At 43.1% G+C, this 21074-nt stretch overlaps 92 non-coding genes across 92 annotated transcripts; all 92 read left to right on the top strand.

Annotated features, from left to right (window-relative positions):
* The first annotated feature begins 19 nt into the window (after nt 1-19).
* Trnas-aga (transfer RNA serine (anticodon AGA)) lies at nt 20-101 on the top strand. Its single transcript has one exon. It is a non-coding gene; the product is annotated as a tRNA-Ser (tRNA).
* Nucleotides 102-327: 226 nt separating this feature from the next.
* Nucleotides 328-409, top strand: Trnas-aga (transfer RNA serine (anticodon AGA)). Its single transcript has one exon. It is a non-coding gene; the product is annotated as a tRNA-Ser (tRNA).
* Nucleotides 410-635: 226 nt separating this feature from the next.
* On the top strand, nt 636-717 carry Trnas-aga (transfer RNA serine (anticodon AGA)). The gene has a single exon. It is a non-coding gene; the product is annotated as a tRNA-Ser (tRNA).
* A 72-nt stretch (nt 718-789) lies between these two features.
* Trnas-aga (transfer RNA serine (anticodon AGA)) lies at nt 790-871 on the top strand. Its single transcript has one exon. It is a non-coding gene; the product is annotated as a tRNA-Ser (tRNA).
* Nucleotides 872-1097: 226 nt separating this feature from the next.
* Nucleotides 1098-1179, top strand: Trnas-aga (transfer RNA serine (anticodon AGA)). The gene has a single exon. It is a non-coding gene; the product is annotated as a tRNA-Ser (tRNA).
* A 72-nt stretch (nt 1180-1251) lies between these two features.
* Trnas-aga (transfer RNA serine (anticodon AGA)) lies at nt 1252-1333 on the top strand. Its single transcript has one exon. It is a non-coding gene; the product is annotated as a tRNA-Ser (tRNA).
* Nucleotides 1334-1405: 72 nt separating this feature from the next.
* Nucleotides 1406-1487, top strand: Trnas-aga (transfer RNA serine (anticodon AGA)). Its single transcript has one exon. It is a non-coding gene; the product is annotated as a tRNA-Ser (tRNA).
* A 72-nt stretch (nt 1488-1559) lies between these two features.
* Nucleotides 1560-1641, top strand: Trnas-aga (transfer RNA serine (anticodon AGA)). Its single transcript has one exon. It is a non-coding gene; the product is annotated as a tRNA-Ser (tRNA).
* Nucleotides 1642-1867: 226 nt separating this feature from the next.
* Nucleotides 1868-1949, top strand: Trnas-aga (transfer RNA serine (anticodon AGA)). Its single transcript has one exon. It is a non-coding gene; the product is annotated as a tRNA-Ser (tRNA).
* Nucleotides 1950-2329: 380 nt separating this feature from the next.
* Trnas-aga (transfer RNA serine (anticodon AGA)) lies at nt 2330-2411 on the top strand. The gene has a single exon. It is a non-coding gene; the product is annotated as a tRNA-Ser (tRNA).
* Nucleotides 2412-2483: 72 nt separating this feature from the next.
* Nucleotides 2484-2565, top strand: Trnas-aga (transfer RNA serine (anticodon AGA)). The gene has a single exon. It is a non-coding gene; the product is annotated as a tRNA-Ser (tRNA).
* Nucleotides 2566-2637: 72 nt separating this feature from the next.
* Nucleotides 2638-2719, top strand: Trnas-aga (transfer RNA serine (anticodon AGA)). The gene has a single exon. It is a non-coding gene; the product is annotated as a tRNA-Ser (tRNA).
* Nucleotides 2720-2945: 226 nt separating this feature from the next.
* Trnas-aga (transfer RNA serine (anticodon AGA)) lies at nt 2946-3027 on the top strand. Its single transcript has one exon. It is a non-coding gene; the product is annotated as a tRNA-Ser (tRNA).
* Nucleotides 3028-3099: 72 nt separating this feature from the next.
* Nucleotides 3100-3181, top strand: Trnas-aga (transfer RNA serine (anticodon AGA)). Its single transcript has one exon. It is a non-coding gene; the product is annotated as a tRNA-Ser (tRNA).
* A 226-nt stretch (nt 3182-3407) lies between these two features.
* On the top strand, nt 3408-3489 carry Trnas-aga (transfer RNA serine (anticodon AGA)). The gene has a single exon. It is a non-coding gene; the product is annotated as a tRNA-Ser (tRNA).
* Nucleotides 3490-3561: 72 nt separating this feature from the next.
* On the top strand, nt 3562-3643 carry Trnas-aga (transfer RNA serine (anticodon AGA)). Its single transcript has one exon. It is a non-coding gene; the product is annotated as a tRNA-Ser (tRNA).
* A 226-nt stretch (nt 3644-3869) lies between these two features.
* Nucleotides 3870-3951, top strand: Trnas-aga (transfer RNA serine (anticodon AGA)). The gene has a single exon. It is a non-coding gene; the product is annotated as a tRNA-Ser (tRNA).
* Nucleotides 3952-4177: 226 nt separating this feature from the next.
* Trnas-aga (transfer RNA serine (anticodon AGA)) lies at nt 4178-4259 on the top strand. Its single transcript has one exon. It is a non-coding gene; the product is annotated as a tRNA-Ser (tRNA).
* A 380-nt stretch (nt 4260-4639) lies between these two features.
* Nucleotides 4640-4721, top strand: Trnas-aga (transfer RNA serine (anticodon AGA)). Its single transcript has one exon. It is a non-coding gene; the product is annotated as a tRNA-Ser (tRNA).
* Nucleotides 4722-4947: 226 nt separating this feature from the next.
* Nucleotides 4948-5029, top strand: Trnas-aga (transfer RNA serine (anticodon AGA)). Its single transcript has one exon. It is a non-coding gene; the product is annotated as a tRNA-Ser (tRNA).
* Nucleotides 5030-5101: 72 nt separating this feature from the next.
* On the top strand, nt 5102-5183 carry Trnas-aga (transfer RNA serine (anticodon AGA)). The gene has a single exon. It is a non-coding gene; the product is annotated as a tRNA-Ser (tRNA).
* Nucleotides 5184-5255: 72 nt separating this feature from the next.
* On the top strand, nt 5256-5337 carry Trnas-aga (transfer RNA serine (anticodon AGA)). The gene has a single exon. It is a non-coding gene; the product is annotated as a tRNA-Ser (tRNA).
* A 226-nt stretch (nt 5338-5563) lies between these two features.
* On the top strand, nt 5564-5645 carry Trnas-aga (transfer RNA serine (anticodon AGA)). Its single transcript has one exon. It is a non-coding gene; the product is annotated as a tRNA-Ser (tRNA).
* Nucleotides 5646-5717: 72 nt separating this feature from the next.
* On the top strand, nt 5718-5799 carry Trnas-aga (transfer RNA serine (anticodon AGA)). The gene has a single exon. It is a non-coding gene; the product is annotated as a tRNA-Ser (tRNA).
* Nucleotides 5800-5871: 72 nt separating this feature from the next.
* On the top strand, nt 5872-5953 carry Trnas-aga (transfer RNA serine (anticodon AGA)). The gene has a single exon. It is a non-coding gene; the product is annotated as a tRNA-Ser (tRNA).
* Nucleotides 5954-6025: 72 nt separating this feature from the next.
* On the top strand, nt 6026-6107 carry Trnas-aga (transfer RNA serine (anticodon AGA)). Its single transcript has one exon. It is a non-coding gene; the product is annotated as a tRNA-Ser (tRNA).
* A 226-nt stretch (nt 6108-6333) lies between these two features.
* On the top strand, nt 6334-6415 carry Trnas-aga (transfer RNA serine (anticodon AGA)). Its single transcript has one exon. It is a non-coding gene; the product is annotated as a tRNA-Ser (tRNA).
* A 380-nt stretch (nt 6416-6795) lies between these two features.
* Trnas-aga (transfer RNA serine (anticodon AGA)) lies at nt 6796-6877 on the top strand. Its single transcript has one exon. It is a non-coding gene; the product is annotated as a tRNA-Ser (tRNA).
* A 72-nt stretch (nt 6878-6949) lies between these two features.
* On the top strand, nt 6950-7031 carry Trnas-aga (transfer RNA serine (anticodon AGA)). Its single transcript has one exon. It is a non-coding gene; the product is annotated as a tRNA-Ser (tRNA).
* Nucleotides 7032-7103: 72 nt separating this feature from the next.
* On the top strand, nt 7104-7185 carry Trnas-aga (transfer RNA serine (anticodon AGA)). Its single transcript has one exon. It is a non-coding gene; the product is annotated as a tRNA-Ser (tRNA).
* Nucleotides 7186-7411: 226 nt separating this feature from the next.
* Nucleotides 7412-7493, top strand: Trnas-aga (transfer RNA serine (anticodon AGA)). Its single transcript has one exon. It is a non-coding gene; the product is annotated as a tRNA-Ser (tRNA).
* Nucleotides 7494-7565: 72 nt separating this feature from the next.
* Trnas-aga (transfer RNA serine (anticodon AGA)) lies at nt 7566-7647 on the top strand. Its single transcript has one exon. It is a non-coding gene; the product is annotated as a tRNA-Ser (tRNA).
* A 72-nt stretch (nt 7648-7719) lies between these two features.
* On the top strand, nt 7720-7801 carry Trnas-aga (transfer RNA serine (anticodon AGA)). The gene has a single exon. It is a non-coding gene; the product is annotated as a tRNA-Ser (tRNA).
* A 72-nt stretch (nt 7802-7873) lies between these two features.
* Trnas-aga (transfer RNA serine (anticodon AGA)) lies at nt 7874-7955 on the top strand. Its single transcript has one exon. It is a non-coding gene; the product is annotated as a tRNA-Ser (tRNA).
* Nucleotides 7956-8027: 72 nt separating this feature from the next.
* Trnas-aga (transfer RNA serine (anticodon AGA)) lies at nt 8028-8109 on the top strand. Its single transcript has one exon. It is a non-coding gene; the product is annotated as a tRNA-Ser (tRNA).
* A 226-nt stretch (nt 8110-8335) lies between these two features.
* Nucleotides 8336-8417, top strand: Trnas-aga (transfer RNA serine (anticodon AGA)). The gene has a single exon. It is a non-coding gene; the product is annotated as a tRNA-Ser (tRNA).
* Nucleotides 8418-8643: 226 nt separating this feature from the next.
* On the top strand, nt 8644-8725 carry Trnas-aga (transfer RNA serine (anticodon AGA)). The gene has a single exon. It is a non-coding gene; the product is annotated as a tRNA-Ser (tRNA).
* Nucleotides 8726-9105: 380 nt separating this feature from the next.
* Trnas-aga (transfer RNA serine (anticodon AGA)) lies at nt 9106-9187 on the top strand. The gene has a single exon. It is a non-coding gene; the product is annotated as a tRNA-Ser (tRNA).
* A 72-nt stretch (nt 9188-9259) lies between these two features.
* Nucleotides 9260-9341, top strand: Trnas-aga (transfer RNA serine (anticodon AGA)). The gene has a single exon. It is a non-coding gene; the product is annotated as a tRNA-Ser (tRNA).
* Nucleotides 9342-10337: 996 nt separating this feature from the next.
* Trnas-aga (transfer RNA serine (anticodon AGA)) lies at nt 10338-10419 on the top strand. Its single transcript has one exon. It is a non-coding gene; the product is annotated as a tRNA-Ser (tRNA).
* A 72-nt stretch (nt 10420-10491) lies between these two features.
* Nucleotides 10492-10573, top strand: Trnas-aga (transfer RNA serine (anticodon AGA)). Its single transcript has one exon. It is a non-coding gene; the product is annotated as a tRNA-Ser (tRNA).
* A 72-nt stretch (nt 10574-10645) lies between these two features.
* Nucleotides 10646-10727, top strand: Trnas-aga (transfer RNA serine (anticodon AGA)). The gene has a single exon. It is a non-coding gene; the product is annotated as a tRNA-Ser (tRNA).
* Nucleotides 10728-11107: 380 nt separating this feature from the next.
* On the top strand, nt 11108-11189 carry Trnas-aga (transfer RNA serine (anticodon AGA)). The gene has a single exon. It is a non-coding gene; the product is annotated as a tRNA-Ser (tRNA).
* A 72-nt stretch (nt 11190-11261) lies between these two features.
* Trnas-aga (transfer RNA serine (anticodon AGA)) lies at nt 11262-11343 on the top strand. Its single transcript has one exon. It is a non-coding gene; the product is annotated as a tRNA-Ser (tRNA).
* Nucleotides 11344-11415: 72 nt separating this feature from the next.
* Trnas-aga (transfer RNA serine (anticodon AGA)) lies at nt 11416-11497 on the top strand. Its single transcript has one exon. It is a non-coding gene; the product is annotated as a tRNA-Ser (tRNA).
* A 72-nt stretch (nt 11498-11569) lies between these two features.
* On the top strand, nt 11570-11651 carry Trnas-aga (transfer RNA serine (anticodon AGA)). Its single transcript has one exon. It is a non-coding gene; the product is annotated as a tRNA-Ser (tRNA).
* Nucleotides 11652-11723: 72 nt separating this feature from the next.
* Trnas-aga (transfer RNA serine (anticodon AGA)) lies at nt 11724-11805 on the top strand. Its single transcript has one exon. It is a non-coding gene; the product is annotated as a tRNA-Ser (tRNA).
* Nucleotides 11806-11877: 72 nt separating this feature from the next.
* Nucleotides 11878-11959, top strand: Trnas-aga (transfer RNA serine (anticodon AGA)). Its single transcript has one exon. It is a non-coding gene; the product is annotated as a tRNA-Ser (tRNA).
* Nucleotides 11960-12031: 72 nt separating this feature from the next.
* Trnas-aga (transfer RNA serine (anticodon AGA)) lies at nt 12032-12113 on the top strand. The gene has a single exon. It is a non-coding gene; the product is annotated as a tRNA-Ser (tRNA).
* Nucleotides 12114-12339: 226 nt separating this feature from the next.
* On the top strand, nt 12340-12421 carry Trnaf-aaa (transfer RNA phenylalanine (anticodon AAA)). Its single transcript has one exon. It is a non-coding gene; the product is annotated as a tRNA-Phe (tRNA).
* Nucleotides 12422-12493: 72 nt separating this feature from the next.
* On the top strand, nt 12494-12575 carry Trnas-aga (transfer RNA serine (anticodon AGA)). Its single transcript has one exon. It is a non-coding gene; the product is annotated as a tRNA-Ser (tRNA).
* A 72-nt stretch (nt 12576-12647) lies between these two features.
* Nucleotides 12648-12729, top strand: Trnas-aga (transfer RNA serine (anticodon AGA)). Its single transcript has one exon. It is a non-coding gene; the product is annotated as a tRNA-Ser (tRNA).
* Nucleotides 12730-12801: 72 nt separating this feature from the next.
* On the top strand, nt 12802-12883 carry Trnas-aga (transfer RNA serine (anticodon AGA)). Its single transcript has one exon. It is a non-coding gene; the product is annotated as a tRNA-Ser (tRNA).
* Nucleotides 12884-12955: 72 nt separating this feature from the next.
* Trnas-aga (transfer RNA serine (anticodon AGA)) lies at nt 12956-13037 on the top strand. Its single transcript has one exon. It is a non-coding gene; the product is annotated as a tRNA-Ser (tRNA).
* A 72-nt stretch (nt 13038-13109) lies between these two features.
* On the top strand, nt 13110-13191 carry Trnas-aga (transfer RNA serine (anticodon AGA)). Its single transcript has one exon. It is a non-coding gene; the product is annotated as a tRNA-Ser (tRNA).
* A 226-nt stretch (nt 13192-13417) lies between these two features.
* Trnas-aga (transfer RNA serine (anticodon AGA)) lies at nt 13418-13499 on the top strand. Its single transcript has one exon. It is a non-coding gene; the product is annotated as a tRNA-Ser (tRNA).
* A 72-nt stretch (nt 13500-13571) lies between these two features.
* Trnas-aga (transfer RNA serine (anticodon AGA)) lies at nt 13572-13653 on the top strand. Its single transcript has one exon. It is a non-coding gene; the product is annotated as a tRNA-Ser (tRNA).
* A 72-nt stretch (nt 13654-13725) lies between these two features.
* On the top strand, nt 13726-13807 carry Trnas-aga (transfer RNA serine (anticodon AGA)). The gene has a single exon. It is a non-coding gene; the product is annotated as a tRNA-Ser (tRNA).
* A 380-nt stretch (nt 13808-14187) lies between these two features.
* Nucleotides 14188-14269, top strand: Trnas-aga (transfer RNA serine (anticodon AGA)). Its single transcript has one exon. It is a non-coding gene; the product is annotated as a tRNA-Ser (tRNA).
* A 226-nt stretch (nt 14270-14495) lies between these two features.
* Nucleotides 14496-14577, top strand: Trnas-aga (transfer RNA serine (anticodon AGA)). The gene has a single exon. It is a non-coding gene; the product is annotated as a tRNA-Ser (tRNA).
* A 72-nt stretch (nt 14578-14649) lies between these two features.
* Trnas-aga (transfer RNA serine (anticodon AGA)) lies at nt 14650-14731 on the top strand. Its single transcript has one exon. It is a non-coding gene; the product is annotated as a tRNA-Ser (tRNA).
* Nucleotides 14732-14803: 72 nt separating this feature from the next.
* Nucleotides 14804-14885, top strand: Trnas-aga (transfer RNA serine (anticodon AGA)). Its single transcript has one exon. It is a non-coding gene; the product is annotated as a tRNA-Ser (tRNA).
* Nucleotides 14886-14957: 72 nt separating this feature from the next.
* Trnas-aga (transfer RNA serine (anticodon AGA)) lies at nt 14958-15039 on the top strand. Its single transcript has one exon. It is a non-coding gene; the product is annotated as a tRNA-Ser (tRNA).
* A 72-nt stretch (nt 15040-15111) lies between these two features.
* Trnas-aga (transfer RNA serine (anticodon AGA)) lies at nt 15112-15193 on the top strand. The gene has a single exon. It is a non-coding gene; the product is annotated as a tRNA-Ser (tRNA).
* Nucleotides 15194-15265: 72 nt separating this feature from the next.
* Trnas-aga (transfer RNA serine (anticodon AGA)) lies at nt 15266-15347 on the top strand. Its single transcript has one exon. It is a non-coding gene; the product is annotated as a tRNA-Ser (tRNA).
* A 380-nt stretch (nt 15348-15727) lies between these two features.
* Nucleotides 15728-15809, top strand: Trnas-aga (transfer RNA serine (anticodon AGA)). Its single transcript has one exon. It is a non-coding gene; the product is annotated as a tRNA-Ser (tRNA).
* Nucleotides 15810-15881: 72 nt separating this feature from the next.
* Nucleotides 15882-15963, top strand: Trnas-aga (transfer RNA serine (anticodon AGA)). The gene has a single exon. It is a non-coding gene; the product is annotated as a tRNA-Ser (tRNA).
* Nucleotides 15964-16035: 72 nt separating this feature from the next.
* On the top strand, nt 16036-16117 carry Trnas-aga (transfer RNA serine (anticodon AGA)). The gene has a single exon. It is a non-coding gene; the product is annotated as a tRNA-Ser (tRNA).
* A 226-nt stretch (nt 16118-16343) lies between these two features.
* Trnas-aga (transfer RNA serine (anticodon AGA)) lies at nt 16344-16425 on the top strand. Its single transcript has one exon. It is a non-coding gene; the product is annotated as a tRNA-Ser (tRNA).
* A 72-nt stretch (nt 16426-16497) lies between these two features.
* Trnas-aga (transfer RNA serine (anticodon AGA)) lies at nt 16498-16579 on the top strand. The gene has a single exon. It is a non-coding gene; the product is annotated as a tRNA-Ser (tRNA).
* Nucleotides 16580-16651: 72 nt separating this feature from the next.
* On the top strand, nt 16652-16733 carry Trnas-aga (transfer RNA serine (anticodon AGA)). The gene has a single exon. It is a non-coding gene; the product is annotated as a tRNA-Ser (tRNA).
* A 380-nt stretch (nt 16734-17113) lies between these two features.
* Nucleotides 17114-17195, top strand: Trnas-aga (transfer RNA serine (anticodon AGA)). The gene has a single exon. It is a non-coding gene; the product is annotated as a tRNA-Ser (tRNA).
* Nucleotides 17196-17421: 226 nt separating this feature from the next.
* Trnas-aga (transfer RNA serine (anticodon AGA)) lies at nt 17422-17503 on the top strand. The gene has a single exon. It is a non-coding gene; the product is annotated as a tRNA-Ser (tRNA).
* Nucleotides 17504-17729: 226 nt separating this feature from the next.
* Nucleotides 17730-17811, top strand: Trnas-aga (transfer RNA serine (anticodon AGA)). Its single transcript has one exon. It is a non-coding gene; the product is annotated as a tRNA-Ser (tRNA).
* A 72-nt stretch (nt 17812-17883) lies between these two features.
* Trnas-aga (transfer RNA serine (anticodon AGA)) lies at nt 17884-17965 on the top strand. The gene has a single exon. It is a non-coding gene; the product is annotated as a tRNA-Ser (tRNA).
* A 72-nt stretch (nt 17966-18037) lies between these two features.
* Trnas-aga (transfer RNA serine (anticodon AGA)) lies at nt 18038-18119 on the top strand. The gene has a single exon. It is a non-coding gene; the product is annotated as a tRNA-Ser (tRNA).
* Nucleotides 18120-18191: 72 nt separating this feature from the next.
* Nucleotides 18192-18273, top strand: Trnas-aga (transfer RNA serine (anticodon AGA)). Its single transcript has one exon. It is a non-coding gene; the product is annotated as a tRNA-Ser (tRNA).
* A 226-nt stretch (nt 18274-18499) lies between these two features.
* Nucleotides 18500-18581, top strand: Trnas-aga (transfer RNA serine (anticodon AGA)). The gene has a single exon. It is a non-coding gene; the product is annotated as a tRNA-Ser (tRNA).
* A 72-nt stretch (nt 18582-18653) lies between these two features.
* Nucleotides 18654-18735, top strand: Trnas-aga (transfer RNA serine (anticodon AGA)). The gene has a single exon. It is a non-coding gene; the product is annotated as a tRNA-Ser (tRNA).
* A 72-nt stretch (nt 18736-18807) lies between these two features.
* On the top strand, nt 18808-18889 carry Trnas-aga (transfer RNA serine (anticodon AGA)). The gene has a single exon. It is a non-coding gene; the product is annotated as a tRNA-Ser (tRNA).
* A 72-nt stretch (nt 18890-18961) lies between these two features.
* Nucleotides 18962-19043, top strand: Trnas-aga (transfer RNA serine (anticodon AGA)). The gene has a single exon. It is a non-coding gene; the product is annotated as a tRNA-Ser (tRNA).
* Nucleotides 19044-19115: 72 nt separating this feature from the next.
* Trnas-aga (transfer RNA serine (anticodon AGA)) lies at nt 19116-19197 on the top strand. Its single transcript has one exon. It is a non-coding gene; the product is annotated as a tRNA-Ser (tRNA).
* A 72-nt stretch (nt 19198-19269) lies between these two features.
* On the top strand, nt 19270-19351 carry Trnas-aga (transfer RNA serine (anticodon AGA)). The gene has a single exon. It is a non-coding gene; the product is annotated as a tRNA-Ser (tRNA).
* A 72-nt stretch (nt 19352-19423) lies between these two features.
* On the top strand, nt 19424-19505 carry Trnas-aga (transfer RNA serine (anticodon AGA)). The gene has a single exon. It is a non-coding gene; the product is annotated as a tRNA-Ser (tRNA).
* Nucleotides 19506-19577: 72 nt separating this feature from the next.
* On the top strand, nt 19578-19659 carry Trnas-aga (transfer RNA serine (anticodon AGA)). Its single transcript has one exon. It is a non-coding gene; the product is annotated as a tRNA-Ser (tRNA).
* Nucleotides 19660-19885: 226 nt separating this feature from the next.
* On the top strand, nt 19886-19967 carry Trnas-aga (transfer RNA serine (anticodon AGA)). Its single transcript has one exon. It is a non-coding gene; the product is annotated as a tRNA-Ser (tRNA).
* A 72-nt stretch (nt 19968-20039) lies between these two features.
* Trnas-aga (transfer RNA serine (anticodon AGA)) lies at nt 20040-20121 on the top strand. The gene has a single exon. It is a non-coding gene; the product is annotated as a tRNA-Ser (tRNA).
* Nucleotides 20122-20193: 72 nt separating this feature from the next.
* Trnas-aga (transfer RNA serine (anticodon AGA)) lies at nt 20194-20275 on the top strand. The gene has a single exon. It is a non-coding gene; the product is annotated as a tRNA-Ser (tRNA).
* Nucleotides 20276-20347: 72 nt separating this feature from the next.
* Trnas-aga (transfer RNA serine (anticodon AGA)) lies at nt 20348-20429 on the top strand. Its single transcript has one exon. It is a non-coding gene; the product is annotated as a tRNA-Ser (tRNA).
* Nucleotides 20430-20655: 226 nt separating this feature from the next.
* On the top strand, nt 20656-20737 carry Trnas-aga (transfer RNA serine (anticodon AGA)). The gene has a single exon. It is a non-coding gene; the product is annotated as a tRNA-Ser (tRNA).
* A 72-nt stretch (nt 20738-20809) lies between these two features.
* Trnas-aga (transfer RNA serine (anticodon AGA)) lies at nt 20810-20891 on the top strand. The gene has a single exon. It is a non-coding gene; the product is annotated as a tRNA-Ser (tRNA).
* Nucleotides 20892-20963: 72 nt separating this feature from the next.
* Nucleotides 20964-21045, top strand: Trnas-aga (transfer RNA serine (anticodon AGA)). Its single transcript has one exon. It is a non-coding gene; the product is annotated as a tRNA-Ser (tRNA).
* The last annotated feature ends 29 nt before the right edge of the window (nt 21046-21074 follow it).

Genomic DNA, 21074 nt, shown 5'->3' with positions numbered 1-21074 from the left:
CGAAAGCGATTTCACAACAGTTGTCGTGGCCGAGTGGTTAAGGCGACAGACTAGAAATCTGTTGGGCTCTGCCCGCGCAGGTTCGAATCCTGCCGACAACGCTTAAATGTTTTGCAAAATTTGTTGACAATATAATTTTAATTTCAAAACTGGGCGAAAGCAACTTCACAACAGTTGTCGTGGCCGAGTGGTTAAGCCGACAGACTAGAAATCTGTTGGGCTCTGCCCGCGCAGGTTCGAATCCTGCCAACAACGCTTAAATGTTTTGTAAGATTTGTTAAGAATATAATTTTAATTTCATAATTGGGGGAAAGCAACTTCACAACAGTTGTCGTGGCCGAGTGGTAAAGGCGACAGACTAGAAATCTGTTGGGCTCTGCCCGCGCAGGTTCGAATCCTGCCGACAACGCTTAAATGTTTTGTAACATTTGCTAAGAATATATTTGATATTTCATAATTGGGCGAAAGCAACTTCACAACAGTTGTCGTGGCCGAGTGGTTAAGGCGTCAGACTAGAAATCTGTTGGGCTCTGCCCGCGCAGGTTCGAATCCTGCCGACAACGCTTAATTGTTTTGTAACATTTGTTAAGAATATAATTTATATTTCATAATTGGGTGAAAGCGATTTCACAACAGTTGTCGTGGCCGAGTGGTTAAGGCGACAGACTAGAAATCTGTTGGGCTCTGCCCGCGCAGGTTCGAATCCTGCCGACAACGCTTAATTGTTTTGTAACATTTGTTAAGAATATAATTTTAATTTCATAATTGAGTGAAAGCGATTTCACAACAGTTGTCGTGGCCGAGTGGTTAAGGCGACAGACTAGAAATCTGTTGGGCTCTGCCCGCGCAGGTTCGAATCCTGCCGACAACGCTTAATTGTTTTGTAACATTTGTTAAGAATATAATTTTAATTTCAGAACTGGGCGAAAGCGATTTCACAACAGTTGTCGTGGCCGAGTGGTTAAGGCGACAGACTAGAAATCTGTTGGGCTCTGCCCGCGCAGGTTAGAATCCTGCCGACAACGCTTAAATGTTTTGCAAAATTTGTTGACAATATAATTTTAATTTCATAATTGAGTGAAAGCGATTTCACAACAGTTGTCGTGGCCGAGTGGTTAAGGCGACAGACTAGAAATCTGTTGGGCTCTGCCCGCGCAGGTTCGAATCCTGCCGACAACGCTTAACTGTTTTGTAACATTTGCTAAGAATATAATTTATATTTCATAATTGGGTGAAAGCGATTTCACAACAGTTGTCGTGGCCGAGTGGTTAAGGCGACAGACTAGAAATCTGTTGGGCTCTGCCCGCGCAGGTTCGAATCCTGCCGACAACGCTTAAATGTTTTGCAAAATTTGTTGACAATATAATTTTAATTTCAAAACTGGGCGAAAGCAACTTCACAACAGTTGTCGTGGCCGAGTGGTTAAGGCGACAGACTAGAAATCTGTTGGGCTCTGCCCGCGCAGGTTCGAATCCTGCCGACAACGCTTAAATGTTTTGTAACATTTGTTAAGAATATAATTTTAATTTCATAATTGGGGGAAAGCAACTTCACAACAGTTGTCGTGGCCGAGTGGTTAAGGCGACAGACTAGAAATCTGTTGGGCTCTGCCCGCGCAGGTTCGAATCCTGCCGACAACGCTTAATTGTTTTGTAACATTTGTTAAGAATATAATTTTAATTTCATAATTGGGCGAAAGCAACTTCACAACAGTTGTCGTGGCCGAGTGGTTAAGGCGTCAGACTAGAAATCTGTTGGGCTCTGCCCGCGCAGGTTCGAATTCTGCCGACAACGCTTAATTGTTTTGTAACATTTGTTAAGAATATAATTTATATTTCATAATTGGGTGAAAGCGATTTCACAACAGTTGTCGTGGCCGAGTGGTTAAGGCGACAGACTAGAAATCTGTTGGGCTCTGCCCGCGCAGGTTCGAATCCTGCCGACAACGCTTAAATGTTTTGCAAAATTTGTTGACAATATAATTTTAATTTCAAAACTGGGCGAAAGCAACTTCACAACAGTTGTCGTGGCCGAGTGGTTAAGGCGACAGACTAGAAATCTGTTGGGCTCTGCCCGCGCAGGTTCGAATCCGGCCGACAACGCTTAAATGTTTTGCAAAATTTGTTGACAATATAATTTTAATTTCATAATTGGGTGAAAGCGATTTTACAACAGTTGTCGTGGCCGTGTGGTTAAGGCGACAGACTAGAAATCTGTTGGGCTCTGCCCGCGCAAGTTCGAATCCTGCCGACAACGCTTAAATGTTTTGCAAAATTTGTTGACAATATAACTTTAATTTCAGAACTGGGCGAAAGCGATTTCACAACAGTTGTCGTGGCCGAGTGGTTAAGGCGACAGACTAGAAATCTGTTGGGCTCTGCCCGCGCAGGTTCGAATCCTGCCGACAACGCTTAATTGTTTTGCAAAAAATGTTGACAATATAATTTATATTTCATAATTGGGTGAAAGCGATTTTACAACAGTTGTCGTGGCCGAGTGGTTAAGGCGACAGACTAGAAATCTGTTGGGCTCTGCCCGCGCAGGTTCGAATCCTGCCGACAACGGTTAAATGTTTTGCAAAATTTGTTGACAATATAATTTTAATTTCAGAACTGGGCGAAAGCGATTTCACAACAGTTGTCGTGGCCGAGTGGTTAAGGCGACAGACTAGAAATCTGTTGGGCTCTGCCCGCGCAGGTTCGAATCCTGCCGACAACGCTTAATTGTTTTGTAACATTTGTTAAGAATATAATTTTAATTTCATAATTGGGCGAAAGCAACTTCACAACAGTTGTCGTGGCCGAGTGGTTAAGGCGACAGACTAGAAATCTGTTGGGCTCTGCCCGCGCAGGTTCGAATCCTGACGACAACGCTTAATTGTTTTGTAACATTTGTTAAGAATATAATTTATATTTCATAATTGGGTGAAAGCGATTTCACAACAGTTGTCGTGGCCGAGTGGTTAAGGCGACAGACTAGAAATCTGTTGGGCTCTGCCCGCGCAGGTTCGAATCCTGCCGACAACGCTTAATTGTTTTGTAACATTTGTTAAGAATATAATTTTAATTTCATAATTGAGTGAAAGCGATTTCACAACAGTTGTCGTGGCCGAGTGGTTAAGGCGACAGACTAGAAATCTGTTGGGCTCTGCCCGCGCAGGTTCGAATCCTGCCGACAACGCTTAATTGTTTTGTAACATTTGTTAAGAATATAATTTTAATTTCAGAACTGGGCGAAAGCGATTTCACAACAGTTGTCGTGGCCGAGTGGTTAAGGCGACAGACTAGAAATCTGTTGGGCTCTGCCCGCGCAGGTTAGAATCCTGCCGACAACGCTTAAATGTTTTGCAAAATTTGTTGACAATATAATTTTAATTTCATAATTGAGTGAAAGCGATTTCACAACAGTTGTCGTGGCCGAGTGGTTAAGGCGACAGACTAGAAATCTGTTGGGCTCTGCCCGCGCAGGTTCGAATCCTGCCGACAACGCTTAACTGTTTTGTAACATTTGCTAAGAATATAATTTATATTTCATAATTGGGTGAAAGCGATTTCACAACAGTTGTCGTGGCCGAGTGGTTAAGGCGACAGACTAGAAATCTGTTGGGCTCTGCCCGCGCAGGTTCGAATCCTGCCGACAACGCTTAAATGTTTTGCAAAATTTGTTGACAATATAATTTTAATTTCAAAACTGGGCGAAAGCAACTTCACAACAGTTGTCGTGGCCGAGTGGTTAAGGCGACAGACTAGAAATCTGTTGGGCTCTGCCCGCGCAGGTTCGAATCCTGCCAACAACGCTTAAATGTTTTGTAACATTTGTTAAGAATATAATTTTAATTTCATAATTGGGGGAAAGCAACTTCACAACAGTTGTCGTGGCCGAGTGGTTAAGGCGACAGACTAGAAATCTGTTGGGCTCTGCCCGCGCAGGTTCGAATCCTGCCGACAACGCTTAATTGTTTTGTAACATTTGTTAAGAATATAATTTTAATTTCATAATTGGGCGAAAGCAACTTCACAACAGTTGTCGTGGCCGAGTGGTTAAGGCGTCAGACTAGAAATCTGTTGGGCTCTGCCCGCGCAGGTTCGAATTCTGCCGACAACGCTTAATTGTTTTGTAACATTTGTTAAGAATATAATTTATATTTCATAATTGGGTGAAAGCGATTTCACAACAGTTGTCGTGGCCGAGTGGTTAAGGCGACAGACTAGAAATCTGTTGGGCTCTGCCCGCGCAGGTTCGAATCCTGCCGACAACGCTTAAATGTTTTGCAAAATTTGTTGACAATATAATTTTAATTTCAAAACTGGGCGAAAGCAACTTCACAACAGTTGTCGTGGCCGAGTGGTTAAGGCGACAGACTAGAAATCTGTTGGGCTCTGCCCGCGCAGGTTCGAATCCGGCCGACAACGCTTAAATGTTTTGCAAAATTTGTTGACAATATAATTTTAATTTCATAATTGGGTGAAAGCGATTTTACAACAGTTGTCGTGGCCGAGTGGTTAAGGCGACAGACTAGAAATCTGTTGGGCTCTGCCCGCGCAAGTTCGAATCCTGCCGACAACGCTTAAATGTTTTGCAAAATTTGTTGACAATATAACTTTAATTTCAGAACTGGGCGAAAGCAACTTCACAACAGTTGTCGTGGCCGAGTGGTTAAGGCGACAGACTAGAAATCTGTTGGGCTCTGCCCGCGCAGGTTCGAATCCTGCCGACAACGCTTAATTGTTTTGCAAAATTTGTTGACAATATAATTTATATTTCATAATTGGGTGAAAGCGATTTTACAACAGTTGTCGTGGCCGAGTGGTTAAGGCGACAGACTAGAAATCTGTTGGGCTCTGCCCGCGCAGGTTAGAATCCTGCCGACAACGCTTAAATGTTTTGCAAAATTTGTTGACAATATAATTTTAATTTCAGAACTGGGCGAAAGCGATTTCACAACAGTTGTCGTGGCCGAGTGGTTAAGGCGACAGACTAGAAATCTGTTGGGCTCTGCCCGCGCAGGTTCGAATCCTGCCGACAACGCTTAAATGTTTTGCAAAATTTGTTGACAATATAATTTTAATTTCAGAACTGGGCGAAAGCGATTTCACAGCAGTTGTCGTGGCCGAGTGGTTAAGGCGACAGACTAGAAATCTGTTGGGCTCTGCCCGCGCAGGTTCGAATCCTGCCGACAACGCTTAACTGTTTTGTAACATTTGCTAAGAATATAATTTATATTTCATAATTGGGTGAAAGCGATTTCACAACAGTTGTCGTGGCCGAGTGGTTAAGGCGACAGACTAGAAATCTGTTGGGCTCTGCCCGCGCAGGTTCGAATCCTGCCGACAACGCTTAATTGTTTTGTAACATTTGTTAAGAATATAATTTTAATTTCAAAACTGGGCGAAAGCAACTTCACAACAGTTGTCGTGGCCGAGTGGTTAAGGCGACAGACTAGAAATCTGTTGGGCTCTGCCCGCGCAGGTTGGAATCCTGCCGACAACGCTTAATTGTTTTGTAACATTTGTTGACAATATAATTTATATTTCATAATTGAGTGAAAGCGATTTCACAACAGTTGTCGTGGCCGAGTGGTTAAGGCGACAGACTAGAAATCTGTTGGGCTCTGCCCGCGCAGGTTCGAATCCTGCCGACAACGCTTAACTGTTTTGTAACATTTGCTAAGAATATAATTTATATTTCATAATTGGGTGAAAGCGATTTCACAACAGTTGTCGTGGCCGAGTGGTTAAGGCGACAGACTAGAAATCTGTTGGGCTCTGCCCGCGCAGGTTCGAATCCTGCCGACAACGCTTAAATGTTTTGCAAAATTTGTTGACAATATAATTTTAATTTCAAAACTGGGCGAAAGCAACTTCACAACAGTTGTCGTGGCCGAGTGGTTAAGGCGACAGACTAGAAATCTGTTGGGCTCTGCCCGCGCAGGTTCGAATCCTGCCGACAACGCTTAAATGTTTTGTAACATTTGTTAAGAATATAATTTTAATTTCATAATTGGGGGAAAGCAACTTCACAACAGTTGTCGTGGCCGAGTGGTTAAGGCGACAGACTAGAAATCTGTTGGGCTCTGCCCGCGCAGGTTCGAATCCTGCCGACAACGCTTAATTGTTTTGTAACATTTGTTAAGAATATAATTTTAATTTCATAATTGGGCGAAAGCAACTTCACAACAGTTGTCGTGGCCGAGTGGTTAAGGCGTCAGACTAGAAATCTGTTGGGCTCTGCCCGCGCAGGTTCGAATTCTGCCGACAACGCTTAATTGTTTTGTAACATTTGTTAAGAATATAATTTATATTTCATAATTGGGTGAAAGCGATTTCACAACAGTTGTCGTGGCCGAGTGGTTAAGGCGACAGACTAGAAATCTGTTGGGCTCTGCCCGCGCAGGTTCGAATCCTGCCGACAACGCTTAAATGTTTTGCAAAATTTGTTGACAATATAATTTTAATTTCAAAACTGGGCGAAAGCAACTTCACAACAGTTGTCGTGGCCGAGTGGTTAAGGCGACAGACTAGAAATCTGTTGGGCTCTGCCCGCGCAGGTTCGAATCCGGCCGACAACGCTTAAATGTTTTGCAAAATTTGTTGACAATATAATTTTAATTTCATAATTGGGTGAAAGCGATTTTACAACAGTTGTCGTGGCCGAGTGGTTAAGGCGACAGACTAGAAATCTGTTGGGCTCTGCCCGCGCAAGTTCGAATCCTGCCGACAACGCTTAAATGTTTTGCAAAATTTGTTGAGAATATAACTTTAATTTCAGAACTGGGCGAAAGCGATTTCACAACAGTTGTCGTGGCCGAGTGGTTAAGGCGACAGACTAGAAATCTGTTGGGCTCTGCCCGCGCAGGTTCGAATCCTGCCGACAACGCTTAATTGTTTTGCAAAAAATGTTGACAATATAACTTATATTTCATAATTGGGTGAAAGCGATTTTACAACAGTTGTCGTGGCCGAGTGGTTAAGGCGACAGACTAGAAATCTGTTGGGCTCTGCCCGCGCAGGTTCGAATCCTGCCGACAACGCTTAAATGTTTTGCAAAATTTGTTGACAATATAATTTTAATTTCAGAACTGGGCGAAAGCGATTTCACAACAGTTGTCGTGGCCGAGTGGTTAAGGCGACAGACTAGAAATCTGTTGGGCTCTGCCCGCGCAGGTTCGAATCCTGCCGACAACGCTTAATTGTTTTGTAACATTTGTTAAGAATATAATTTTAATTTCATAATTGGGCGAAAGCAACTTCACAACAGTTGTCGTGGCCGAGTGGTTAAGGCGACAGACTAGAAATCTGTTGGGCTCTGCCCGCGCAGGTTCGAATCCTGACGACAACGCTTAATTGTTTTGTAACATTTGTTAAGAATATAATTTATATTTCATAATTGGGTGAAAGCGATTTCACAACAGTTGTCGTGGCCGAGTGGTTAAGGCGACAGACTAGAAATCTGTTGGGCTCTGCCCGCGCAGGTTCGAATCCTGCCGACAACGCTTAATTGTTTTGTAACATTTGTTAAGAATATAATTTTAATTTCATAATTGAGTGAAAGCGATTTCACAACAGTTGTCGTGGCCGAGTGGTTAAGGCGACAGACTAGAAATCTGTTGGGCTCTGCCCGCGCAGGTTCGAATCCTGCCGACAACGCTTAATTGTTTTGTAACATTTGTTAAGAATATAATTTTAATTTCAGAACTGGGCGAAAGCGATTTCACAACAGTTGTCGTGGCCGAGTGGTTAAGGCGACAGACTAGAAATCTGTTGGGCTCTGCCCGCGCAGGTTCGAATCCTGCCGACAACGCTTAAATGTTTTGCAAAATTTGTTGACAATATAATTTTAATTTCATAATTGAGTGAAAGCGATTTCACAACAGTTGTCGTGGCCGAGTGGTTAAGGCGACAGACTAGAAATCTGTTGGGCTCTGCCCGCGCAGGTTCGAATCCTGCCGACAACGCTTAACTGTTTTGTAACATTTGCTAAGAATATAATTTATATTTCATAATTGGGTGAAAGCGATTTCACAACAGTTGTCGTGGCCGAGTGGTTAAGGCGACAGACTAGAAATCTGTTGGGCTCTGCCCGCGCAGGTTCGAATCCTGCCGACAACGCTTAAATGTTTTGCAAAATTTGTTGACAATATAATTTTAATTTCAAAACTGGGCGAAAGCAACTTCACAACAGTTGTCGTGGCCGAGTGGTTAAGGCGACAGACTAGAAATCTGTTGGGCTCTGCCCGCGCAGGTTCGAATCCTGCCAACAACGCTTAAATGTTTTGTAACATTTGTTAAGAATATAATTTTAATTTCATAATTGGGGGAAAGCAACTTCACAACAGTTGTCGTGGCCGAGTGGTTAAGGCGACAGACTAGAAATCTGTTGGGCTCTGCCCGCGCAGGTTCGAATCCTGCCGACAACGCTTAATTGTTTTGTAACATTTGTTAAGAATATAATTTTAATTTCATAATTGGGCGAAAGTAACTTCACAACAGTTGTCGTGGCCGAGTGGTTAAGGCGTCAGACTAGAAATCTGTTGGGCTCTGCCCGCGCAGGTTCGAATTCTGCCGACAACGCTTAAATGTTTTGCAAAAAATGTTGACAATATAATTTATATTTCATAATTGGGTGAAAGCGATTTCACAACAGTTGTCGTGGCCGAGTGGTTAAGGCGACAGACTAGAAATCTGTTGGGCTCTGCCCGCGCAGGTTCGAATCCTGCCGACAACGCTTAAATGTTTTGCAAAATTTGTTGACAATATAATTTTAATTTCAAAACTGGGCGAAAGCAACTTCACAACAGTTGTCGTGGCCGAGTGGTTAAGGCGACAGACTAGAAATCTGTTGGGCTCTGCCCGCGCAGGTTCGAATCCGGCCGACAACGCTTAAATGTTTTGCAAAATTTGTTGACAATATAATTTTAATTTCATAATTGGGTGAAAGCGATTTTACAACAGTTGTCGTGGCCGAGTGGTTAAGGCGACAGACTAGAAATCTGTTGGGCTCTGCCCGCGCAAGTTCGAATCCTGCCGACAACGCTTAAATGTTTTGCAAAATTTGTTGACAATATAACTTTAATTTCAGAACTGGGCGAAAGCGATTTCACAACAGTTGTCGTGGCCGAGTGGTTAAGGCGACAGACTAGAAATCTGTTGGGCTCTGCCCGCGCAGGTTCGAATCCTGCCGACAACGCTTAATTGTTTTGCAAAATTTGTTGACAATATAATTTATATTTCATAATTGGGTGAAAGCGATTTTACAACAGTTGTCGTGGCCGAGTGGTTAAGGCGACAGACTAGAAATCTGTTGGGCTCTGCCCGCGCAGGTTCGAATCCTGCCGACAACGCTTAAATGTTTTGCAAAATTTGTTGACAATATAATTTTAATTTCAGAACTGGGCGAAAGCGATTTCACAACAGTTGTCGTGGCCGAGTGGTTAAGGCGACAGACTAGAAATCTGTTGGGCTCTGCCCGCGCAGGTTCGAATCCTGCCTACAACGCTTAATTGTTTTGTAACATTTGTTAAGAATATAATTTTAATTTCATAATTGGGCGAAAGCAACTTCACAACAGTTGTCGTGGCCGAGTGGTTAAGGCGACAGACTAGAAATCTGTTGGGCTCTGCCCGCGCATGTTCGAATCCTGTCGACAACGCTTAATTGTTTTGTAACATTTGTTAAGAATATAATTTTAATTTCATAATTGGGCGAAAGCAACTTCACAACAGTTGTCGTGGCCGAGTGGTTAAGGCGTCAGACTAGAAATCTGTTGGGCTCTGCCCGCGCAGGTTCGAATTCTGCCGACAACGCTTAAATGTTTTGCAAAAAATGTTGACAATATAATTTATATTTCATAATTGGGTGAAAGCGATTTCACAACAGATGTCGTGGCCGAGTGGTTAAGGCGACAGACTAGAAATCTGTTGGGCTCTGCCCGCGCAGGTTCGAATCCTGCCGACAACGCTTAAATGTTTTGCAAAATTTGTTGACAATATAATTTTAATTTCAAAACTGGGCGAAAGCAACTTCACAACAGTTGTCGTGGCCGAGTGGTTAAGGCGACAGACTAGAAATCTGTTGGGCTCTGCCCGCGCAGGTTCGAATCCGGCCGACAACGCTTAAATGTTTTGCAAAATTTGTTGACAATATAATTTTAATTTCATAATTGGGTGAAAGCGATTTTACAACAGTTGTCGTGGCCGAGTGGTTAAGGCGACAGACTAGAAATCTGTTGGGCTCTGCCCGCGCAAGTTCGAATCCTGCCGACAACGCTTAAATGTTTTGCAAAATTTGTTGACAATATAACTTTAATTTCAGAACTGGGCGAAAGCGATTTCACAACAGTTGTCGTGGCCGAGTGGTTAAGGCGACAGACTAGAAATCTGTTGGGCTCTGCCCGCGCAGGTTCGAATCCTGCCGACAACGCTTAATTGTTTTGCAAAATTTGTTGACAATATAATTTATATTTCATAATTGGGTGAAAGCGATTTTACAACAGTTGTCGTGGCCGAGTGGTTAAGGCGACAGACTAGAAATCTGTTGGGCTCTGCCCGCGCAGGTTCGAATCCTGCCGACAACGCTTAAATGTTTTGCAAAATTTGTTGACAATATAATTTTAATTTCAGAACTGGGCGAAAGCGATTTCACAACAGTTGTCGTGGCCGAGTGGTTAAGGCGACAGACTAGAAATCTGTTGGGCTCTGCCCGCGCAGGTTCGAATCCTGCCGACAACGCTTAATTGTTTTGTAACATTTGTTAAGAATATAATTTTAATTTCATAATTGGGCGAAAGCAACTTCACAACAGTTGTCGTGGCCGAGTGGTTAAGGCGACAGACTAGAAATCTGTTGGGCTCTGCCCGCGCATGTTCGAATCCTGTCGACAACGCTTAATTGTTTTGTAACATTTGTTAAGAATATAATTTTAATTTCATAATTGGGCGAAAGCAACTTCACAACAGTTGTCGTGGCCGAGTGGTTAAGGCGACAGACTAGAAATCTGTTGGGCTCTGCCCTCGCAAGTTCGAATCCTGCCGACAACGCTTAATTGTTTTTTAACATTTGTTAAGAATATAATTTTAATTTCATAATTGGGTGAAAGCGATTTCACAACAGTTGTCGTGGCCGAGTGGTTAAGGCGACAGACTAGAAATCTGTTGGGCTCTGCCCGCGCAGGTTCGAATCCTGCCGACAACTCTTAAATGTTTTGTAACATTTGTTGACAATATAATTTTAATTTCATAATTGGGTAAAAGCGATTTCACAACAGTTGTCGTGGCCGAGTGGTTAAGGCGACAGACTAGAAATCTGTTGGGCTCTGCCCGCGCAGGTTCGAATCCTGCCGACAACGCTTAAATGTTTTGCAAAATTTGTTGACAATATAATTTTAATTTCATAATTGGGTGAAAGCGATTTTACAACAGTTGTCGTGGCCGAGTGGTTAAGGCGACAGACTAGAAATCTGTTGGGCTCTGCCCGCGCAGGTTCGAATCCTGCCGACAACGCTTAAATGTTTTGCAAAATTTGTTGACAATATAATTTTAATTTCAGAACTGGGCGAAAGCGATTTCACAGCAGTTGTCGTGGCCGAGTGGTTAAGGCGACAGACTAGAAATCTGTTGGGCTCTGCCCGCGCAGGTTCGAATCCTGCCGACAACGCTTAACTGTTTTGTAACATTTGCTAAGAATATAATTTATATTTCATAATTGGGTGAAAGCGATTTCACAACAGTTGTCGTGGCCGAGTGGTTAAGGCGACAGACTAGAAATCTGTTGGGCTCTGCCCGCGCAGGTTCGAATCCTGCCGACAACGCTTAATTGTTTTGTAACATTTGTTAAGAATATAATTTTAATTTCAAAACTGGGCGAAAGCAACTTCACAACAGTTGTCGTGGCCGAGTGGTTAAGGCGACAGACTAGAAATCTGTTGGGCTCTGCCCGCGCAGGTTCGAATCCTGCCGACAACGCTTAATTGTTTTGTAACATTTGTTGACAATATAATTTATATTTCATAATTGAGTGAAAGCGATTTCACAACAGTTGTCGTGGCCGAGTGGTTAAGGCGACAGACTAGAAATCTGTTGGGCTCTGCCCGCGCAGGTTCGAATCCTGCCGACAACGCTTAAATGTTTTGTAACATTTGTTGAGAATATAATTTATATTTCATAATTGGGTGAAAGCGATTTCACAACAGTTGTCGTGGCCGAGTGGTTAAGGCGACAGACTAGAAATCTGTTGGGCTCTGCCCGCACAGGTTCGAATCCTGCCGACAACGCTTAAATGTTTTGCAAAATTTGTTGACAATATAATTTTAATTTCAAAACTGGGCGAAAGCAACGTCACAACAGTTGTCGTGGCCGAGTGGTTAAGGCGACAGACTAAAAATCTGTTGGGCTCTGCCCGCGCAGGTTCGAATCCTGCCGACAACGCTTAATTGTTTTGTAACATTTGTTAAGAATATAATTTTAATTTCATAATTGGGCGAAAGCAACTTCACAACAGTTGTCGTGGCCGAGTGGTTAAGGCGACAGACTAGAAATCTGTTGGGCTCTGCCCGCGCAGGTTCGAATCCTGCCGACAACGCTTAATTGTTTTGTAACATTTGTTGAGAATATAATTTTAATTTCATAATTGAGTGAAAGCGATTTCACAACAGTTGTCGTGGCCGAGTGGTTAAGGCGACAGACTAGAAATCTGTTGGGCTCTGCCCGCGCAGGTTCGAATCCTGCCGACAACGCTTAATTGTTTTGTAACATTTGTTAAGAATATAATTTTAATTTCATAATTGGGCGAAAGCAACTTCACAACAGTTGTCGTGGCCGAGTGGTTAAGGCGACAGACTAGAAATCTGTTGGGCTCTGCCCGCGCAGGTTCGAATCCTGCCGACAACGCTTAAATGTTTTGTAACATTTGTTGAGAATATAATTTATATTTCATAATTGGGTGAAAGCGATTTCACAACAGTTGTCGTGGCCGAGTGGTTAAGGCGACAGACTAGAAATCTGTTGGGCTCTGCCCGCGCAGGTTCGAATCCTGCCGACAACGCTTAAATGTTTTGCAAAATTTGTTGACAATATAATTTTAATTTCAAAACTGGGCGAAAGCAACGTCACAACAGTTGTCGTGGCCGAGTGGTTAAGGCGACAGACTAGAAATCTGTTGGGCTCTGCCCGCGCAGGTTCGAATCCTGCCGACAACGCTTAATTGTTTTGTAACATTTGTTAAGAATATAATTTTAATTTCATAATTGGGCGAAAGCAACTTCACAACAGTTGTCGTGGCCGAGTGGTTAAGGCGACAGACTAGAAATTTGTTGGGCTCTGCCCGCGCAGGTTCGAATCCTGCCGACAACGCTTAATTGTTTTGTAACATTTGTTGAGAATATAATTTTAATTTCATAATTGGGTGAAAGCGATTTCACAACAGTTGTCGTGGCCGAGTGGTTAAGGCGACAGACTAGAAATCTGTTGGGCTCTGCCCGCGCAGGTTCGAATCCTGCCGACAACGCTTAATTGTTTTGTAACATTTGTTGAGAATATAATTTTAATTTCATAATTGGGTGAAAGCGATTTCACAACAGTTGTCGTGGCCGAGTGGTTAAGGCGACAGACTAGAAATCTGTTGGGCTCTGCCCGCGCAGGTTCGAATCCTGCCGACAACGCTTAAATGTTTTGCAAAATTTGTTGACAATATAATTTTAATTTCTGAACTGGGCGAAAGCGATTTCACAACAGTTGTCGTGGCCGAGTGGTTAAGGCGACAGACTAGAAATCTGTTGGGCTCTGCCCGCGCAGGTTCGAATCCTGCCGACAACGCTTAACTGTTTTGTAACATTTGCTAAGAATATAATTTATATTTCATAATTGGGTGAAAGCGATTTCACAACAGTTGTCGTGGCCGAGTGGTTAAGGCGACAGACTAGAAATTTGTTGGGCTCTGCCCGCGCAGGTTCGAATCCTGCCGACAACGCTTAATTGTTTTGTAACATTTGTTAAGAATATAATTTTAATTTCAAAACTGGGCGAAAGCAACTTCACAACAGTTGTCGTGGCCGAGTGGTTAAGGCGACAGACTAGAAATCTGTTGGGCTCTGCCCGCGCAGGTTGGAATCCTGCCGACAACGCTTAATTGTTTTGTAACATTTGTTGACAATATAATTTTAATTTCATAATTGAGTGAAAGCGATTTCACAACAGTTGTCGTGGCCGAGTGGTTAAGGCGACAGACTAGAAATCTGTTGGGCTCTGCCCGCGCAGGTTCGAATCCTGCCGACAACGCTTAAATGTTTTGTAACATTTGTTGACAATATAATTTATATTTCATAATTGGGTGAAAGCGATTTCACAACAGTTGTCGTGGCCGAGTGGTTAAGGCGACAGACTAGAAATCTGTTGGGCTGTGCCCGCGCAGGTTCGAATCCTGCCGACAACGCTTAAATGTTTTGCAAAATTTGTTGACAATATAATTTTAATTTCAAAACTGGGCGAAAGCAACGTCACAACAGTTGTCGTAGCCGAGTGGTTAAGGCGACAGACTAGAAATCTGTTGGGCTCTGCCCGCGCAGGTTCGAATCCTGCCGACAACGCTTAATTGTTTTGTAACATTTGTTAAGAATATAATTTTAATTTCATAATTGGGCGAAAGCAACTTCACAACAGTTGTCGTGGCCGAGTGGTTAAGGCGACAGACTAGAAATCTGTTGGGCTCTGCCCGCGCAGGTTCGAATCCTGCCGACAACGCTTAATTGTTTTGTAACATTTGTTGAGAATATAATTTTAATTTCATAATTGGGTGAAAGCGATTTCACAACAGTTGTCGTGGCCGAGTGGTTAAGGCGACAGACTAGAAATCTGTTGGGCTCTGCCCGCGCAGGTTCGAATCCTGCCGACAACGCTTAATTGTTTTGTAACATTTGTTGAGAATATAATTTTAATTTCATAATTGGGTGAAAGCGATTTCACAACAGTTGTCGTGGCCGAGTGGTTAAGGCGACAGACTAGAAATCTGTTGGGCTCTGCCCGCGCAGGTTCGAATCCTGCCGACAACGCTTAATTGTTTTGTAACATTTGTTGAGAATATAATTTATATTTCATAATTGGGTGAAAGCGTTTTCACAACAGTTGTCGTGGCCGAGTGGTTAAGGCGACAGACTAGAAATCTGTTGGGCTCTGCCCGCGCAGGTTCGAATCCTGCCGACAACGCTTAAATGTTTTGCAAAATTTGTTGACAATATAATTTTAATTTCATAATTGAGTGTAAGCGATTTCACAACAGTTGTCGTGGCCGAGTGGTTAAGGCGACAGACTAGAAATCTGTTGGGCTCTGCCCGCGCAGGTTCGAATCCTGCCGACAACGCTTAATTGTTTTGTAACATTTGTTAAGAATATAATTTTAATTTCATAATTGGGCGAAAGCAACTTCACAACAGTTGTCGTGGCCGAGTGGTTAAGGCGACAGACTAGAAATTTGTTGGGCTCTGCCCGCGCAGGTTCGAATCCTGCCGACAACGCTTAATTGTTTTGTAACATTTGTTGAGAATATAATTTTAATTTCATAATTGGGTGAAAGAGATTTCACAACAGTTGTCGTGGCCGAGTGGTTAAGGCGACAGACTAGAAATCTGTTGGGCTCTGCCCGCGCAGGTTCGAATTCTGCCGACAACGCTTAATTGTTTTGTAACATTTGTTGAGAATATAATTTTAATTTCATAATTGGGTGAAAGCGATTTCACAACAGTTGTCGTGGCCGAGTGGTTAAGGCGACAGACTAGAAATCTGTTGGGCTCTGCCCGCGCAGGTTCGAATCCTGCCGACAACGCTTAAATGTTTTGCAAAATTTGTTGACAATATAATTTTAATTTCTGAACTGGGCGAAAGCGATTTCACAACAGTTGTCGTGGCCGAGTGGTTAAGGCGACAGACTAGAAATCTGTTGGGCTCTGCCCGCGCAGGTTCGAATCCTGCCGACAACGCTTAACTGTTTTGTAACATTTGCTAAGAATATAATTTATATTTCATAATTGGGTGAAAGCGATTTCACAACAGTTGTCGTGGCCGAGTGGTTAAGGCGACAGACTAGAAATCTGTTGGGCTCTGCCCGCGCAGGTTCGAATCCTGCCGACAACGCTTAATTGTTTTGTAACATTTGTTAAGAATATAATTTTAATTTCATAATTGGGCGAAAGCAACTTCACAACAGTTGTCGTGGCCGAGTGGTTAAGGCGACAGACTAGAAATTTGTTGGGCTCTGCCCGCGCAGGTTCGAATCCTGCCGACAACGCTTAATTGTTTTGTAACATTTGTTGACAATATAATTTTAATTTCATAATTGGGTGAAAGCGATTTCACAACAGTTGTCGTGGCCGAGTGGTTAAGGCGACAGACTAGAAATCTGTTGGGCTCTGCCCGCGCAGGTTCGAATCCTGCCGACAACGCTTAATTGTTTTGTAACATTTGTTGACAATATAATTTTAATTTCATAATTGGGTGAAAGCGATTTCACAACAGTTGTCGTGGCCGAGTGGTTAAGGCGACAGACTAGAAATCTGTTGGGCTCTGCCCGCGCAGGTTCGAATCCTGCCGACAACGCTTAAATGTTTTGCAAAATTTGTTGACAATATAATTTTAATTTCTGAACTGGGCGAAAGCGATTTCACAACAGTTGTCGTGGCCGAGTGGTTAAGGCGACAGACTAGAAATCTGTTGGGCTCTGCCCGCGCAGGTTCGAATCCTGCCGACAACGCTTAACTGTTTTGTAACATTTGCTAAGAATATAATTTATAGTTCATAATTGGGTGAAAGCGATTTCACAACAGTTGTCGTGGCCGAGTGGTTAAGGCGACAGACTAGAAATTTGTTGGGCTCTGCCCGCGCAGGTTCGAATCCTGCCGACAACGCTTAATTGTTTTGTAACATTTGTTAAGAATATAATTTTAATTTCAAAACTGGGCGAAAGCAACTTCACAACAGTTGTCGTGGCCGAGTGGTTAAGGCGACAGACTAGAAATCTGTTGGGCTCTGCCCGCGCAGGTTGGAATCCTGCCGACAACGCTTAATTGTTTTGTAACATTTGTTGTCAATATAATTTTAATTTCATAATTGAGTGAAAGCGATTTCACAACAGTTGTCGTGGCCGAGTGGTTAAGGCGACAGACTAGAAATCTGTTGGGCTCTGCCCGCGCAGGTTCGAATCCTGCCGACAACGCTTAAATGTTTTGTAACATTTGTTGACAATATAATTTATATTTCATAATTGGGTGAAAGCGATTTCACAACAGTTGTCGTGGCCGAGTGGTTAAGGCGACAGACTAGAAATCTGTTGGGCTGTGCCCGCGCAGGTTCGAATCCTGCCGACAACGCTTAAATGTTTTGCAAAATTTGTTGACAATATAATTTTAATTTCAAAACTGGGCGAAAGCAACGTCACAACAGTTGTCGTGGCCGAGTGGTTAAGGCGACAGACTAGAAATCTGTTGGGCTCTGCCCGCGCAGGTTCGAATCCTGCCGACAACGCTTAATTGTTTTGTAACATTTGTTAAGAATATAATTTTAATTTCATAATTGGGCGAAAGCAACTTCACAACAGTTGTCGTGGCCGAGTGGTTAAGGCGACAGACTAGAAATTTGTTGGGCTCTGCCCGCGCAGGTTCGAATCCTGCCGACAACGCTTAATTGTTTTGTAACATTTGTTGAGAATATAATTTTAATTTCATAATTGGGTGAAAGCGATTTCACAACAGTTGTCGTGGCCGAGTGGTTAAGGCGACAGACTAGAAATCTGTTGGGCTCTGCCCGCGCAGGTTCGAATCCTGCCGACAACGCTTAATTGTTTTGTAACATTTGTTGAGAATATAATTTTAATTTCATAATTGGGTGAAAGCGATTTCACAACAGTTGTCGTGGCCGAGTGGTTAAGGCGACAGACTAGAAATCTGTTGGGCTCTGCCCGCGCAGGTTCGAATCCTGCCGACAACGCTTAATTGTTTTGTAACATTTGTTGAGAATATAATTTATATTTCATAATTGGGTGAAAGCGTTTTCACAACAGTTGTCGTGGCCGAGTGGTTAAGGCGACAGACTAGAAATCTGTTGGGCTCTGCCCGCGCAGGTTCGAATCCTGCCGACAACGCTTAAATGTTTTGCAAAATTTGTTGACAATATAATTTTAATTTCATAATTGAGTGTAAGCGATTTCACAACAGTTGTCGTGGCCGAGTGGTTAAGGCGACAGACTAGAAATCTGTTGGGCTCTGCCCGCGCAGGTTCGAATCCTGCCGACAACGCTTAATTGTTTTGTAACATTTGTTAAGAATATAATTTTAATTTCATAATTGGGCGAAAGCAACTTCACAACAGTTGTCGTGGCCGAGTGGTTAAGGCGACAGACTAGAAATTTGTTGGGCTCTGCCCGCGCAGGTTCGAATCCTGCCGACAACGCTTAATTGTTTTGTAACATTTGTTGAGAATATAATTTTAATTTCATAATTGGGTGAAAGCGATTTCACAACAGTTGTCGTGGCCGAGTGGTTAAGGCGACAGACTAGAAATCTGTTGGGCTCTGCCCGCGCAGGTTCGAATCCTGCCGACAACGCTTAATTGTTTTGTAACATTTGTTGAGAATATAATTTTAATTTCATAATTGGGTGAAAGCGATTTCACAACAGTTGTCGTGGCCGAGTGGTTAAGGCGACAGACTAGAAATCTGTTGGGCTCTGCCCGCGCAGGTTCGAATCCTGCCGACAACGCTTAAATGTTTTGCAAAATTTGTTGACAATATAATTTTAATTTCTGAACTGGGCGAAAGCGATTTCACAACAGTTGTCGTGGCCGAGTGGTTAAGGCGACAGACTAGAAATCTGTTGGGCTCTGCCCGCGCAGGTTCGAATCCTGCCGACAACGCTTAACTGTTTTGTAACATTTGCTAAGAATATAATTTATATTTCATAATTGGGTGAAAGCGATTTCACAACAGTTGTCGTGGCCGAGTGGTTAAGGCGACAGACTAGAAATCTGTTGGGCTCTGCCCGCGCAGGTTCGAATCCTGCCGACAACGCTTAATTGTTTTGTAACATTTGTTAAGAATATAATTTTAATTTCAAAACTGGGCGAAAGCAACTTCACAACAGTTGTCGTGGCCGAGTGGTTAAGGCGACAGACTAGAAATCTGTTGGGCTCTGCCCGCGCAGGTTCGAATCCTGCCGACAACGCTTAATTGTTTTGTAACATTTGTTGACAATATAATTTTAATTTCATAATTGAGTGAAAGCGATTTCACAACAGTTGTCGTGGCCGAGTGGTTAAGGCGACAGACTAGAAATCTGTTGGGCTCTGCCCGCGCAGGTTCGAATCCTGCCGACAACGCTTAAATGTTTTGTAACATTTGTTGAGAATATAATTTTAATTTCATAATTGGGTGAAAGCGATTTCACAACAGTTGTCGTGGCCGAGTGGTTAAGGCGACAGACTAGAAATCTGTTGGGCTCTGCCCGCGCAGGTTCGAATCCTGCCGACAACGCTTAATTGTTTTGTAACATTTGTTGAGAATATAATTTTAATTTCATAATTGGGTGAAAGCGATTTCACAACAGTTGTCGTGGCCGAGTGGTTAAGGCGACAGACTAGAAATCTGTTGGGCTCTGCCCGCGCAGGTTCGAATCCTGCCGACAACGCTTAATTGTTTTGTAACATTTGTTAAGAATATAATTTTAATTTCATAATTGGGCGAAAGCAACTTCACAACAGTTGTCGTGGCCGAGTGGTTAAGGCGACAGACTAGAAATTTGTTGGGCTCTGCCCGCGCAGGTTCGAATCCTGCCGACAACGCTTAATTGTTTTGTAACATTTGTTGAGAATATAATTTTAATTTCATAATTGGGTGAAAGCGATTTCACAACAGTTGTCGTGGCCGAGTGGTTAAGGCGACAGACTAGAAATCTGTTGGGCTCTGCCCGCGCAGGTTCGAATCCTGCCGACAACGCTTAATTGTTTTGTAACATTTGTTGAGAATATAATTTTAATTTCATAATTGGGTGAAAGCGATTTCACAACAGTTGTCGTGGCCGAGTGGTTAAGGCGACAGACTAGAAATCTGTTGGGCTCTGCCCGCGCAGGTTCGAATCCTGCCGACAACGCTTAATTGTTTTGTAACATTTGTTGAGAATATAATTTATATTTCATAATTGGGTGAAAGCGTTTTCACAACAGTTGTCGTGGCCGAGTGGTTAAGGCGACAGACTAGAAATCTGTTGGGCTCTGCCCGCGCAGGTTCGAATCCTGCCGACAACGCTTAAATGTTTTGCAAAATTTGTTGACAATATAATTTTAATTTCATAATTGAGTGTAAGCGATTTCACAACAGTTGTCGTGGCCGAGTGGTTAAGGCGACAGACTAGAAATCTGTTGGGCTCTGCCCGCGCAGGTTCGAATCCTGCCGACAACGCTTAATTGTTTTGTAACATTTGTTAAGAATATAATTTTAATTTCATAATTGGGCGAAAGCAACTTCACAACAGTTGTCGTGGCCGAGTGGTTAAGGCGACAGACTAGAAATCTGTTGGGCTCTGCCCGCGCAGGTTCGAATCCCGCCGACAACGCTTAATTGTTTTGTAACATTTGTTAAGAATATAATTTTAATTTCAAAGCTGGGCGAAAGCAACTTCACAACAGTTGTCGTGGCCGAGTGGTTAAGGCGACAGACTAGAAATCTGTTGGGCTCTGCCCGCGCAGGTTCGAATCCTGCCGACAACGCTTAATTGTTTTGTAACATTTGTTGAGAATATAATTTTAATTTCATAATTGGGTGAAAGCGATTTCACAACAGTTGTCGTGGCCGAGTGGTTAAGGCGACAGACTAGAAATCTGTTGGGCTCTGCCCGCGCAGGTTCGAATCCTGCCGACAACGCTTAAATGTTTTGCAAAATTTGTTGACAATATAATTTTAATTTCTGAACTGGGCGAAAGCGATTTCACAACAGTTGTCGTGGCCGAGTGGTTAAGGCGACAGACTAGAAATCTGTTGGGCTCTGCCCGCGCAGGTTCGAATCCTGCCGACAACGCGTAACTGTTTTGTAACATTTGCTAAGAA

Source organism: Phallusia mammillata, chromosome 2, assembly GCF_965637545.1.
Source record: "Phallusia mammillata chromosome 2, kaPhaMamm4.hap1.1, whole genome shotgun sequence".
Lineage (NCBI taxonomy): Eukaryota > Metazoa > Chordata > Ascidiacea > Phlebobranchia > Ascidiidae > Phallusia > Phallusia mammillata.
This window is presented reverse-complemented; position numbering and strand designations above follow the sequence as displayed.